At 37.8% G+C, this 4,750-nt stretch overlaps 1 protein-coding gene across 1 annotated transcript in view; it reads left to right on the top strand.

The window, feature by feature from the left end:
• The window catches only part of BDKRB1 (bradykinin receptor B1), a 34,474-nt gene that overhangs the window by 24,757 nt on the left and 4,967 nt on the right, over positions 1 to 4,750 (top strand). The window lies entirely within an intron of this gene.

The raw sequence follows: 4,750 nt of genomic DNA, 5'->3' as shown, positions 1-4,750 counted from the left end.
CACAATTTGTTCACTGGGGGAAAAAAGGCTTCTAACATATCAGTCTCCACTAATATCCATCTGCTACTGGTCACAGAATAAACGTGTGATAGAATTCCTCATTTGTGTGAAACCAATGGTTTGATGTTAATGGAAACTCCATACAGGGAACTGTTTCTAATCTTACTGGATGTTTGCCATGATTGAATCGTACATTGTAGCATACTTACATTTTCATAGCTGAATAATGTTTGATGCATGTGTCATTTGAACTGTTTGCATGTCTAAGGTGTACATACATGTACATACAGTTCTCTGAATAGACCCCCAGTATAGAAGCTCTTGTCAGGATTCTACAACTACTTGTGGTACCCATACAGTGTGCAAGACTAGATTTTTGATTGCAGGGGCTTGTATGTGAGTAAGTTCAGCTAAATTAATCCTGTAGGACTATTATACAAATGGATTCTTAAGTGTGACCATCTTCTGGGCTTTTACTTTCTCTGTTCAGTCATCCAAAACTATTTTGATTGTTTGATTGATGAGCTATACCTTTTTGCAACTGCTCTGCCCCTGCTAGTTCCAGGTTTACATCAGCTTGTATGTATGGAAGGTAGCTCAAAAAAGGTAAAGCATTAGCAGAAGGAAGGCTGCAGCCAGCTGCATGAAGTTAGCTGAGTTTTCTTTGTAACAGGTTATTCTTTACCTCTTCTGCATCAAGGTAAAAGAATTCAGTTATTCCTTTTGAGTGAGTGAGTGTTATTTACATTCATACCTACACTTCAGCTCAGACACTTAGGTTTTAATATTCACAAAGCATAATTAATATTTGTAATGTTATTTAATGGAAACATAAAAGCTCAGCACAACTGGTACAATCTCACAAGTAGAAGAAACTGAGAAAAGGAAGGAGGGCATCACCTAACTGCCTTAGAAATCTAACTGAAGCTAGTAGGAGTCTTGAAAGCTCAAAGTATTCAAGAATGGCCTTTTCAGGCACTAATACCTACGTTTTATTTGTAGAGTTAGTCCGAGTGATTTTGACGCAAGATAGCTTTTCCCCAATTGGACTCAGTTGATGATCTAAGTTGAATTTACACAGAAGGTAAACTCACAGTGTACTGAATTGTCAGTATGCGCTTTTACTTCTAGGAAACTTTATCGAAAACTGAGTTGGAGAAGATGTAAAATCTTCTGAAGCTAACAGAGTCTTTGTTCTTTCCAAAGCACTGAAGGTTACAGCCTTAAAACCACCAAGGGAAATGGAGTTTGGTGACATAAGTAAACTCAGACAGCTACTGCAGTCTGATATTTATTCATCAGAGCTTGAGTGCAGCAATAAAGTTCCATTTAAGATGGGAAATTTGTATTAAAACTTCAAATGATTAAACCCAAAAATGCTCTAGAAGTGTGCGGATGTGCTATAAAAATGATGGGATTTAGATCACTGTAGATGATTTATAGACAATTTCCATAGGTTTTCTTTAATAATCTAGTATAATCCTACATCATAAATACTTCTATTGTTCATTCTTTATATTGTCCAATACACCTATGATGAAACACGGCAAGGCTTTCTGTTATCTCCAGTGTTATCTCCAGTGAAGAGCGTGCTGTTCATATAACTGTTAAATAAAACCAACTCCATACAAAGGTTGTTGAGGCAATAGAAGAGATTTTTGAGTATTTGGTACTGAGAAGTAAAATATAAAAATGCTATTGTATTAATATGATATTAATTTAAATATGTAAATATATAGAGACATTATTTTGCTATGCGGTAAGCATGTACAACAGAAAATAAACTACTTTAAGAAACGAGAGTTACTGGCGTTGTCTTCTCTAGCCCATATCCTGTTACTCAGGAATGACTTGTCAGAAGTGCAACTGTTACAGGTGCTCTCTTTCAGCTCCCGTTGTACCACAGGAAAGTGAGCTGAAACCAGAGAATTTTAGCTACTTTGAGACCACTGTGTGAGCTTTCTTTTCAGGACCCATTTCTGAGCGGTGCTGACCACCCTCAGTCCCTTTGGAAGTTAAAATCTGAATTAAGACAGCTAAGGAGACTGAAATCTCTTCAGTAGCTTTTCACTCTCTGCAGACCGCAGAATGCACAACGACGGCTCACAGACTGCTTAATTCTCGTCCTTGCCCACTTGCCAACGCGATCACACGTTGTGCAGTATTGGCATGTACCGTTTATGCAGGTACAAAAGAATCCCCCAAGAAACAAAGTGTAATGTCCAAGCTACGTCTTACCTACTGGCAGTTTGCAGTCCCACTCAGTCGCTTGGCTCTGTCTTGTTCTCACAGAAACCGGGCAAAATATGAGAAGGGTTCTTAGTAAAATGAGGGCAGACATAGTCCTGAGGATCTCAGAGCTGGAGATGTCAAACTGTAATCACGCCACCTTTTTATTCCTCTTTATCCTGCCGCCCTCCCTCAGCTACTCCCATCTTCCCTCTTACCTGAAGCTGCCGCCTCTTTTATTTAGATTTTATCCATACAAACATCTGACCCCGCATTCAGGGTCGGACGGAGGCGGATGGGGACTGCTGCCAGAGGAACAGCGAGGATATCAACAGCCGGTTGATATTTCTGGCCTGCAATAGGTACGGGCAGGAATAATTCTCGTCTTTTCACTGTTTCTTATTTTCAGGTTGATTATTGGCTTCACTTGAAATGCAAAATTAACGATGTTAACTGCTGTTAGCACAAACAGCTGATGGCTCGTTGTGGACAAGTCAAGGTTGCTCCTTTTCAGGCAGGGTTTCAGTCAGGATCTCAGTTCAGGTCTCCCAAATCCCCAAGCAGCACTTTAGCCATTGAAGCATCCTTTCACGCCATTCTTCCATCAGCACATTGTGGGTTTCCAGCCTATAATGGCTCCTCCCGTGTTTTGCTGTTTCAGCCTCTGTAAACTGCAGTTAGTAGGGCTTCATATTACTGCGCTGTGATGCTACCAGGATCGTTTATTAGGGATTGTAAGACACTGCACCAGAGTTTAAGCTCTCCTCAGCAACCACTGTCTATAGTACATGTAAAGAAATCCAACAAGGTGAACAAAGAATTTTACATCAAAAGGTGACATCAAAAAACTTTACTCCTGTTCCAGAATAGATGAACTGTTTTAACAGATAACTATGTTGATTTGCAAACCATTTCAATAAAGGAAAACAAACCATTAAACCATACCGTCCCAAAAAGACAATTTGTTCAGATCATTAAAGGCTTCAACTACATTAAGAGGAAGAGTTTTAATGGCTGGACTGTTGGACCAAGAGCCAGAACTCTGGAGACCTTTTGGATTTCTGCCATTTGTCTACCACACAATATAAGTAATAATTGAGCAAACAGTCTTACCTCTGCCTTCGTCAACGTAATTGCTCAATGTTTCTGATCAGAGGGGCCCAGTCAGCATTTGTAAATTCCTATGCAGCTCTAGAGAATGTGTACTTTTTGCAGGAAAGTCAACACAGACAAGGTGGCTGAAAAACATAGAAGCTTAAAAGATAAACTAATGTGTGGTGAGTATCCTGAGTTGAAGGCACTAATACACAGATATGTTTTAATTACGTGTACACAGCAAAGGCCTTTTAACTATTGACTCTAATAGAGATGTTTTTCAACTTAATCCTTCACATTCCTTTAATTGGTAGTCCATAACATCTGTGCAAACTGTAAAATGTTACCAAATCATTATGTACTTTCTACAAGCTGAAATGAAGACCCAAGTTGCAAAGAAATAATACGCTAAATCCCCTTTTTGTATAAAGTCACAGCTTCTTACGTGGACTTGTTCCAAGTTGTTTAAGAGCTGGACCTACAGCAGTGCCTATTCATTTCACTATTATTTCCACCAAATGTACAGACTCCAGGTTTTGAACCTCTCTCCCCTGCTGAAAAATGTTCTAAAGAGGACAATGGAAAGCAGTAGAAAATAAGAAACTAGATTTACAAAGAAGAGTTGGATTTGCAAGGCAATATTTTGATCCCATTTTGAAGTGGTGAGTTTCGTAAGACTATGTTATTTATCATTTAAATTTTAGACGCAGCTGCAGTTTTCTATTCAGAGTCTGTGAGTAAATGTGGACGTAGGCAGGCTCCTAGAGATTCATGTCCAAGCAAGAACGAATTCCAGATTTCTTGTTATTGCTCAAATTTTCTTTCTTATGGAAAAAATAACTTAAACACAGAAATTCACTAACGTAAGCAAAGAGGAAATTTTGGAAAGCCTGTGACGAAGATCTCCTGTTGTATTGCACTTACCTTAATGAGTCAGCGTGGGATGTGTTGTTTAGATATTGATGTCCTGTAAGCTATTAAGATTCCTTAGGTAACAAGTAATTAAAAAAATATTGTGTTTCAGATCTTCACCAAAATAAATGTTTTGATCCAGATATTAAAAAAAAAAAACACACTTTGACAGAAGTGAAGACTATAGCTTCATTTGAGACTTATTTTTTACACTGTTTCATTTATTTAATAAGTAAATGTCTAAATAGGATGTCTTCTAAATAAAAGAAGTACTTACACATTTTAAATCTTCAAATTAAATGTTGGGTTCTATAGATTTTACTGCAGTGTGATGGTGTTAACCAGAACAATTTTTCAAATTTGTTAATTTTACCAGTGTTTTCATAATTTGAACTTAGTATCTTTTTAATGAATAAAAAGTTGGAATAAAAGTATTTATCCTGGTGATAGAGAAGTTCATAGTAAGATATCACCATGCAGCCTGGCATGCCTTTTAAATTTAACTCACTTATCA

The sequence above is a fragment of the Vanellus vanellus genome (genome assembly GCF_965231255.1).
Source record: "Vanellus vanellus genome assembly, chromosome: 6".
Classification (NCBI taxonomy): Eukaryota; Metazoa; Chordata; class Aves; order Charadriiformes; family Charadriidae; genus Vanellus; species Vanellus vanellus.
This window is presented reverse-complemented; position numbering and strand designations above follow the sequence as displayed.